Genomic DNA, 10860 nt, shown 5'->3' with positions numbered 1-10860 from the left:
CCTGCTGAGTTATGTTTCAAAAGAGATGCAGTTTGGCCAGAAGCACACACTGCTATTTCATGGGTTAGATAGGTATTAACTAGTCATTATGTCTGTAAAAATTATAATAATTCAGAAAAATTAATGTTGTTTTTTACAGGAGACCACCTTTTTGTGCAATGCTAAGACAAGTCACTGCAACAGCCCCAGAGCTGACCAGCTGACCAGTATGCAAAAGCCAAAAAAAAACCCCCAAAACCAAAAAACCCCCACAACCTGATGCAGTAATTTCCCTATGAGCTGAACAAGTGTAAGAAACAACTGCTGGGCACTACCCCACACTGATGGGATCCATCAGGAGATCCAGGACTGAGGACATTCTTCTCAGTTCAGGCTATAGGAACTTCTTCCAAAGTTACAGAAACACAACTATTCAGGAAGTAGATGAAAGAGAGAATCTGATAGGAAATACGCTGCTATGGCTCTGACTCCATTAGTGGAGAAGAAAAAATGCGCTAATAATGGGAAGGTGATTATTCCACAGTCTGTAAATTAACTTCTCACTCAACTCACTTTTATCCAGCTACAGACTTCTCACTGCTGTACAAAGATGCTCTTATTCATCTGTCAAAAGGGAAGGGAATGATCAGTGAATCGGAAAGGGAAGGCAAAAGGATTATTAGCCATAGAAACAAAGCCCTCCCTACATTGTTTTCCTCATGTCAAGAAATGAGCTGGGAACCAAATGGATACCCTTGCAGTTATGTACAAATTTGAAAATCCTTCTCCAAAATCCTTAATTTTGTTGCCTAAAAGAAATTCTATTCCCAGAGCAGCTTCTCTCCCCTAGAACAGCTATTAAGACTTAAGATCCTGTCCATTAGTGCTGAGTATTTGGCAGAATAACTCTTTAGAGAGCTGTGCCTGTTTGTAACAATCTTCAAAAGCAGCACTAAGGACTGGAAGAAAGTGGTATTTTAACATCATGGGATGCCTGGTAACTCTTAGAAAACCAGAACGATTGCTGAGTTAGCACTTCTTACCTTTTAGCTTAGAAATTAATTCTAAGACTTTTCTACAGATATGCAGCACTGGCCAGCTGTGATTGTTTTTTCAATCTGGCATGTCAACTATCCTGATAATAGAAATGAAAACAATATTTAGATGGAAAATACCCTGAGGAAATAGGAAATCAATTTGTGAAATTCCAAGTACAGAAGAAGTGACGTAGGAGTAACTGTTTAACAACCATAGACATAAAAAGTGACTGAAAATGACTTTGAGATGGCCATTAAGTCTCTCTTGCTGAAACAAGGACAGGAGCCCTGTTCCTTGCAATGCGCAAACATTTGATAAGGACAGTTGGTTTTGCTTTGAGTCAGAAATTTTGAAAGTCCTTTGCTAGGACAGTTTATCGTGCTGACTCTCTTTGATCTTTCATTCAGCTCCTTCCCATGACAAGGAGACAAGTGAAGTGAAACTGGAGTTTTCTTCAAGTCTTTATCAAGGTGTAAGATGGAGGCCACACAGACAGACTCACTCCAGTGTACAATGCACAGAACTCAGAAGGGTTTGGAGAAGAGAACACTTCTGAGTTTTACAGTTTTGGGGCAGTTAGAAACTGTAAACCTTTACAGTTTTGGGGCAGTTAGAAACAGGTTTGCTGGTAGATCATTTTGAGCACAGGAAGTCTTAATGGCAGATCAGAAGAGTTTTGAATATATATAGATACATAAGCCAAATGTGCTTATGTGCCACAGCAAGACGTTGCTTTACTGAGAAATAGAAGCAACAGCTTCCAAAAAGCCCTTCTGGGCAGGATATTCCATTTGGTCATTTGCAACATCTAGGACTACTTGGAAAAAGCAAAAAGAAAATCCCTACATTTGCATCGAGTTCTTGCTGCCAAAGCTCTCCCAGTTGCTTCCTCTGGCATTTCCTTAGTAACAGCTCCATGTGGAGCTATTAGGATGCAAAAGACATGACTATCAGTCATGAGCATGACCTGCTCCCCGTAGTGTCAGAGGAGGTCATCATCTCAAGAGAGTCACCACACAACACCACAGCCCCCTCATCCTGAAGCAGACCACAGTTCTACATAACCACCCTGTTACTTTGTCAACATTAAGTAAGTCTCATTTTAATCAGAATTTCTTCTAGAGGTATCTGTAATGGTGCCTAGGAGGAAGATTATTAATAGGTTACACATGTCTTGACATGCACATATGGATACCTGCACATGAGGGAGGTAGCACGCTAATAGCTGTCTTGGTCTGAAGCATCAAGAAGAGCAGAGAGCTGTAAGAAATATCTGTAAGCCCAGAGTAGCCCAACTGGCATCTCCCAGAGTTCCTAGTAGGTATTTAAAGGTCTTTTAGCTAGATAACTGGTTATAGTTGGCTGCATTAGAAACAAAGATGTCATATACTTGACCTGGGTTTCTCCGGAATGCAGCCTTCCTTGTATCTTTGATCCTTGTATCACCAGTGGGGAAATCACCTGTCATGATTTCCTTTCCTGGTTTTGCCTTTCAGACTCTAGGTCTTACCTTGTAGTCCAAGTCTTCAGTCCCAGCCCCAACCACAACGAACTCCTCTGCCTGAGACATGGACCAAGAGAAGGTGTTGCCAGTATTAAGCCTCTCAGGAGAAATGCCCTTGCTGTCTTGTAACCTAGGGGGAGGTTAAGAGGGAAATGAATCTCTTATTTTTACTCCTGCTGGAGCCAAGCAATCCTTTCAAGGTTGAACTGCATATAATTTATTCACTTTTCAGAATTCTTAGCTTTTGCAAGTCTTGTGACTCCTGAAACAGCTACTTACATCCTGCTCTGAGGGTGGCATAAAGACTTTAACTTACCTAGATGAGAATCTCACACCAGTGTTGCAAATTGTGGGCATTCTGCATGTGAGAGAAGATGTATTATAGATAATAGGAAGAAGTTCTTCACTGTGAGGGTGGTCAGACACTGGAACAGGTTGCCCAAGGAAGTTGTAGATGCCCCCTCCCTGGAAGTGTTTAAGGCCAGGCTGGATGAGGCTTTGAGCAACCTGGTCTAGTGGCAGGTGTCCCTGCTGATGGCAGGGGGGTTGGAACTAGATGATCTTTAAGGTCCCTTCCAACCCAAACCATTCTATGATTCTATGAATACACTAAAATCTCTGAAGGTCTGAGTTTGATCTGTTTCTCTACTATGGAATATTTGGCTCTGCTTGAGAAGACAATCTAGGTTTGTTGTCAGGTGGTCTTTTGAGCTAAAGGAAACATCCTTAAACACAATATTTATGTGCACAAAAAAAAAAAGAAAGAAAAAGCCTCACAATTGTTTTTGCTACAACCTGACTTTCTTTGACTAGCTGAACTGCTGTGTTGTTCCATTTGAAAACTGAACTAATAGGATTATCTCACTGAAACATATTTTGAACCAGCTAACCATAAAGCATAATGCTCAACCCAGTTCGGCCAAGTTTCTTTATGCCATTCTTTCTGGTTTGTTCTAGCTTAATACACGTGCAACTTCATGCTATTTCAATCTTAAGCCCCTCAATAATGGACAAATGATACTTGTTCATAGAAAGAGTTAAGCTGAGTCGCCTGGGTGATCATCTGGGTATGATCAGCTTTGTAGGGCAGACAAGGAAGTTTTTGTTTTGCCTTTCTTCTGTAGTTTTCTTCTGCTTCAGTTAGTTTTGTGTGGGCTTTATCTCTAGTCTGTCTTTTTAAATCTTTTTTAACTTAAGTTTGTTCTCTCCACTTGTGTGTTACCATATTGCTGATGTTTAAGCAATGGTGACCTTGAAATGCTTCTCCTAGCTCACGTTCATGTAGTTTCTTTGTTCTTAAGTGAATATGGTTCCTTTAGTCTCCCAATTATCAACTTAATCTGATTGTAAAATTCTTGTTTTATAAGGTTTGAAGGACTGAGTCATTTGTGTTAATAAAAGACACATCACATCAGCTGTCTTTAAGCTTGCACACACCAGGCTGAGAACTTCCAGAGATTTTACCTGCAGTTTCACTGGAAGCTATAATCTGAAGACAATTTAGGACTTAAACATAACTGTGAAACTTCCGGCTTCACAATCTCTTTTCAAAGTTCAATTAGGGATAGAATTAATTCAAAATGTAAGTGGCCTCCAGGCTGAGGTTTAAAAGACAATACGTTAAGTATTGACATGAGTGTATTTCACAAAGACAGAACTGAGGATTGAGCTTTGACCTACACTATCAAAGCAGTGACTTAACAGATGCGCAAAAACAGACACTTTGAGCGAAGCAAGGATTTTCATGCCAATTACAAGCCTGGTGGCTGCACTTGATGCACTTCTTTACTTCAGAAGACCTTCAACCCCTCCAGCCAGCTCTACTGCTCTGCAAAAGGACATCTCCTTTTATTTCACACTGAAGAACATCCTCTTCCTAGAGTAAGAGTTGTTGAAGGAAGCCCACACTGGCATTAAAGTTTATTTCTAATCTTTGTGGATGACCCTGAATGCACAAACTGCCCTCAAAAGTAGCTGTGAAACTCTGGGAAGATGTTTTGCTGAAAGGTCACTGGTCCTTTCTTTGACCTCTTGCTTATGTTGGAGGCTTCACAGCATTCGAGATAATGGACCTCTAAATGGGTAAATAAATATAGAATATAAAAAGAAAGTATCTAAGTTTACAGCCTGCTAAGATCTGTATGCTCCCTATATCAGACCTCTAGAAGTGCCTGAAAAACACTCACAATGTAAAACTTGAGCTTGAGTTAGTAACGACATATCAATGGGCATTTCTGGCAGTAAACCTGTTTATGTCCTAATCAAGTAGAACCTGCCTAAGCCACACCTTAAAATATGAGCAGCAGATCAAACATTTACATGCGACGAGACTGGAATGTTATTGTACTCTGGGCAGGCATGAAATAACCTCTTGCTTTGTTCCTGCATTGCATCCTCCACTTCTAATGAAGACAGATATTCCTAGCACCCACACATGTGTTATTTGGGGGGTAAGGTAGTCACCAGACTACTTTGCTTATAAAAAAATCCCTACCCTGGTAACTCAGAGCAGCCTTGCAATGAGCTGTAGAAGGGGCTTCTGACCAGCACAGGAAGGAAAAAACTCTTTCCAAGACCCATGGAAGACTTAGGGCTAACTAGAGGCCTGCAGCTGGAAGAAGGAGATTTCCCTCTTATCTGTACTGACAGTAGCAGAGTAAACACTTCAACCATTTGGAGCCAAGAAGAAAAGAAGAAAATACAACAGGTAAGAAAAATGGGCTATGCAATCAGCTTGGGGGGTGTGTCTGAGGGTGAAATAAAGCTAAGAGATGACTGTATATGTATATAATAATTCCTCGAAGTAGCTTTCACATATTTCTATGCTGGTTCTGGTTTCCTTGACTCTGACTCCAGTAGTTTAGTCAAAACCATTGAAATCCTTTGAAGAAAATGTTGTGGTGCCCGTCTCCCCTCTGCATACACACTGTGTGTGCACATGCAGCGACACCACACGATGGCCACTTCCAGTGGGAGGCAGAAAGAAACTGCTGTTAAATGTTGCTCAAGGAGTTCCTGCCTCCAGGACACATTCAAGAAGGTGGCTCTTAAACTCTTGTCAATCCTTTTGACAGTCTCAGCAGGCTCACCACTTCTCTAGTCCACACATATCAGATTCATTAAGACAGCTTGCAAGGAAAGGGGAAAGGTGAGGAGTTTTGTCAGCCTCAGTAAAAAGTCACACTGATACGAGCTAACATTCAGCTTTTCCAGCACATGATGGTTAGTATCATGCCTGCAAGACTTTTTACTGGAAGGATGATTCCAACTTTTAAAAAGATAATTCACTAGAAGGTGCTGTAAGAGCAGGATTTATGGAAGGAGATCTGCAGCAGGGATGGGAGCCTTGCTCACAGTGACAAATACACATAGCATGTTTGAACTCAGACACTCCTTAATGCCATAAATTGTATTTACCAAAATACGTGGTGTCTAAGAGAAAAGAGGCCTGACAGAAACCAAGAAAAAGCCACCCCCAGCACCAGCTGCCACTCTCCCTGTAGGGTCATAATGGTTCTTGTTATTTCCCTGGCCTTTAGACAGAAACGCACCTCTCTCTTTTTCCAGGGTGCCTCCTGTGCCAGCATTTGGGTGAGAACAGATCAGTAAATTGCAGAAGCAGAAATCTTTTTATCCTAAGTAAGGCTCTAAGGCAATTAAAATAAGATGTATACTGATTTGATGTTCAGGATTACAGTATCTGAAAGCCATTTTTTTTTTTACTAGAGGAAAAGGTGCAGTTTTAGTATTCTCAAATTAAAAATAATTTTAGTAAAGAAAAAAAAAAAGCAAGTAGCAGGGACTTTAGAAACTTATAGGGCTTATAGAGCTGAACCCATATTATTAACTTTCAAATGAGCTCAGTTTTTTCAAGCAGTCTTTCAACACCATGAATGTTCTCTTCCACTGCCAGACTTTCAAGACCCATTCCAAGTCACTCAACATATTGCTACTTAGATAGAACCAAGCACAGGAACGGATGAAGCTAAGGCTTTCAGGCTTTTACAGTATTAGAAGCTTTTTGTTCAGGAGGATCTTTGAACAACATGCATTCCAACATCTTAACCTTGTAAAGCTACAAAGATTGGGGACAGGTACTGAAAGAGCTCTGCTGGTGTGCATGGAGAATCCCACGTTATTTTACTTCTGAATGGAAGAAAAGAAAGTTTTGCTGTCTTTTTGGCAGCTTCCCAGGAATCTTCTGGCAAGATCATAGTGGTCCTGCATCATACTATGAAAGGAATCCAACTTCTCATTGTCCTCAGTGAAAGCCCTACAGGTGATGGTCTCTACAGAGCTCAGTTCAGAATTGGCAAACCTGCGAGAGCACGTGTCAGCTTGCACAGCAGAGACACAGATCAAGGTCTCAGTCACACAGGTGCATCTCTAATTGACCAGTAATAATGTCAGTGAATTACAGTTCATGTCCCATATGCAGCAGACTGGGTGGCTGGTGGTTTCTGTAACACTGCAAGGTTTTCAGCAAAGTCAGCCAGGAACTCTCCAGTACCCTGCCAATACAGCCCCTTTGGGCAGCAGAATTAAAAGCAAAAGAACTTTTCCTTGGCAGTAGTGTTAGTAATTCCAAGCTGTCACTTACAAAGCTCAGCTTACTGAACCGAAAGGAGTATTACAGCCTTATCCAAATCAAGCTTTGAAACGCAGTTTCTGTCACATGATTTGTGAGATAACATTGTGAAGTTTCTGCTCTTGACTACAGCAGTCAGTTTTATCTAACATGGTTTGTAACAGAAGAAAGGATCAGTCCAGTTTGTCATGGAGATCAGATTTATCTCATTAACAAACAGAGTATTTCAAAACATTTAGGACTATCAAGGAGAGGTCGGCAAGCACTATCTGTTTAATAACAAAAAAAAAAAAGATATATTATTGAATGTATATATATTCTTGAATATCCTAAAATATTCATAGATAAATTTATATTTAATCAGTCTCTAAACAGAATGGGTAATTAATATAAGCTGGTTACAAGAATAATGGTTTAACAGCTATTTTCTGATATTGATTAAATACACTAAGAAATGGAGGATGCAGCTACTTTTTATTTCCTTGAACTGCCTCCTCTTCCTCATCACAGTGGTGTCTGTTGTCTTTGCTTTCTGGTTCTTCTTCATTAGCACAAGGACGAAATGTTTGGGTTAAATAAATTTATATATGAAAGTCAGACGTCAAACACATTTACAGTTTGTTTTATTTTCCATTGTGGAATTTAAGAGTTGCTCTGTAAAGAAACACACCTCAGGTAGTTAGCTTCTAGTAGTTAGAAACCTTGACTTGTCCAGGTTATTACTCACAAGCAATCACTAATGTGACTTTTCATTTCTAGTGGAGAAACAAGTTTTGTAAAAAAACCCCAAAACAATACAAAACAGTCAGAAGTGAAAGAGTTTAGGAAAAGCTTAACACAAACATTACAGCAGCAGCCAGCTCCTCCTCTGCATTCCCCACATGACTGATGATAATGGATTAAACGTGCCAGCAAGCATTTACCTTGTTCTTTATTGAATCAAGAGCAAAGGTCCTGTTTTATAACAAAATATCTATATATATCTGTGTTACCTAGACTCTCAGCTCCCCCCTTTTAAAGAAGAATCAAATGCCTGATAGTTCACCCAGCAAATCAGATGCCCAGCAAATAGCTGGGCCAGAATAAGAGAAGAGAGTGGGCAGGACAATGCTTAAATCCAATTTTTCCATGGGACACTTCATCCTGTGAAAATGTGGCTTTACTTGAAGGTAATGCTAATGTTTGTTCAGCAAGGCAAGGGTACTTCTATTACCTGATTCAGGAAGTGAAGGGGCACAGTCTGTTTGCAACATGTAGGTCCAAGTCCAGAGTAACTTTCCAGTTTTAACGAGGAAGCCCTCCTTTTGTACAAATGGGGAGAGTCTGTGCTAAGAGCTACCCCTAAAGGATCCTATCTTTACTGTTGCCTTCCAGCCCTGCCATACCTTGAGGAACACTGACACTTGAGCTTCAGTGCTGACCCAGCTGGCCCTGAGATACTAGCCTTGCCAATGCTCGAAATACTTCAAGCCTGGTTTAGTGCTTTGACGTACCCGAGACACGTGCACACTGTCTTTTTTGGGTTAGCAAGTTTGCAGGCCTCAGGTATTTTCTGATACTTCCCTGCAGTGTTTGCCAGCAACTCTTCATAAAGGTCCTCTTCATAAGTTCCAGAAGCTACACTTTCCTTTTTTTTCTATGACTGCCCATCTTCAGATGACTTGCATGCATGTTCAACCATGGCAGCTCCTACTATAACTTGGCAAGAGCCTCCACAAGTTTCTGCAATGAATTTTTCATACTTTTTCTGATGAAATACCAGGTGAGATGTATAAAGGAGTCATTTCTAACTCACTATCTTGCACCTAATGTGTGTTACTATAAAGACTGTAAAGCAACCTTAGCCATGCCTTAAATACTGTCAGCTGGTACCTAAAAGAAAAAGGATCCTTTTTTTATCTAGCTAAACAAGAATTGAGAGAACAGTGGCTTTGAGAGTGCAGTTAGTCAAAACCTTCTGTATTTGCTCTGCCTAACAACAAACTAATGAAAAGACTTGAAGAAGCATTATGATTTCCGTTTGCAGTATCTTTGCAGTGTCATACCTTCCTCTTCCTCAAATACAAAGGGCTCTCTTGTGTATTACATTTCATAGGCAAATTTTATTTAAAACTAAATTGGTTTCACTTACATTCTCATAACTATCCACTCAAAAGCAAGAATATGCTCGTATCCATGTGGTCTGCCCAGGATTCGCTATGGTGACACAGAGGACAAAGGAACATACCCACCAGGTCCTCCCCATATCTCCTGGGTTAGAAGTCAGTTTAAAGGGAATGGGGCATGAGCGCAGCAGTAACAAGCACAGCACTCACACACCCATTACTTGCACTATCTAAGAACACTTCTATTTGAATTCATGTTTTATGAAAACCTGTTGAACACTCTTGAATTAAGCTATTAAGCTTTGAATCTTGAAAATATGGTTAGGGAGACCTTCTAGTTAGCTTACTTTAGTTAACAGGTGTTGGCAGCTTGATTCCTCCATCCTTGCAGGCACTGAAAGTCACAAGCCAGAAAGAGCAAGTATTTGGCAGTCAGAAGTAAGATGTTAGACCTTAGATGAAGAGGTTTGGGACCTTCAAGAGACACTTTCCAAAGTTATTTAAAGCTATGTCTGTAAACAACAGCTTAGGCAGATCATTTATCAAGTCAGGCTGGGAACGTAAGAGAATGTGTACCCCACTGAACAGTATTTTGAGAGTTGACTCCCCTGTCATTTTCTCATGACAGTCAGCTCTACAGATTTAATGCCATTAAATTTTCTAGTCCACATAACCTGTCTAAGAATACATCTCCTCTTACTACAATGACCTTTATTTCAAAAGTCTCAAAGATTCATTCCTATATACAGAGGAGGTGCTTATAACACAACAATATACAGAAGAACAGTTTCTGTATATTCCCTCATTCCTCCTATATTTCCTCAAAACAGAGGAAAGGATACACTCAAGTAGAGATTATTATTATTTATATTAGAAATGTCCTTTGTAACTGAGAAACGAGATGCAACACCTGGAAAGTCACCAAATGTGAATGGTGAGGTTGTTCAGCTAGAAGTAGGGCAGCAGAAAACATTTTATGAATGAGATGGAACCATCTAGTCAGTTGACTGAGAAATAAGCATTTCTTGCAGACAGACAGATTTAGTGTTTTAAAGGGAATGTCATAGAAGGGCTTCAGGTGCTCACTAGAATAGCTAAGTGTCTTAGCATCAGATTCCTACTGATATAATTAAATTATAAGGGTCTTCAAGGTGAAGTTTGAGGCTGAAGGTCCAGGTCACTGACTTTTAAATCCACATTGAAAATCAGAACTGTGTATAAATCAGGATTATAAACCTCTACTAAAGAGGGACTCTCAGAAATATATCAAAGATGGTTAACACCTTAGGTATAGAGTCAAAGTAGCTCAGATGCTAGCGTCAGAGTTAAACTATTCTTTTCCAAAACCTAATACTTGCAGTGCTTGGCAGGTAAGGATAAAAAAACCCCATAACAATCAGGAATCATTGTGGGATGCCAGAGGCAGCACAGGGAAGGGCCTGTGGCTTTTGTGGCTAGCAGCAGCAGTACCCAGAGCCCTGCAACTCATCTAGCATCAGCTGTGTAAGTTCCCAAGAAGCTGCGAGAGAAGACAGAATGAAGTGGAACTTAACTTCAGCCAGCAATATTCCATTTATAGTGCGGCTTAAGTTTTCAAATAAACAAACTGAAAGTGCTTGTGCCTTTTGGGAAGTGTATTAGAGGAA

The sequence above is a fragment of the Antrostomus carolinensis genome, unplaced genomic scaffold (assembly GCF_000700745.2).
Source record: "Antrostomus carolinensis isolate BGI_N321 unplaced genomic scaffold, ASM70074v2 scaffold4153, whole genome shotgun sequence".
Taxonomy (NCBI): domain Eukaryota; kingdom Metazoa; phylum Chordata; class Aves; order Caprimulgiformes; family Caprimulgidae; genus Antrostomus; species Antrostomus carolinensis.
The sequence above is the reverse complement of the archived record's forward strand: the minus strand, read 5'-3'. Positions refer to the sequence as shown.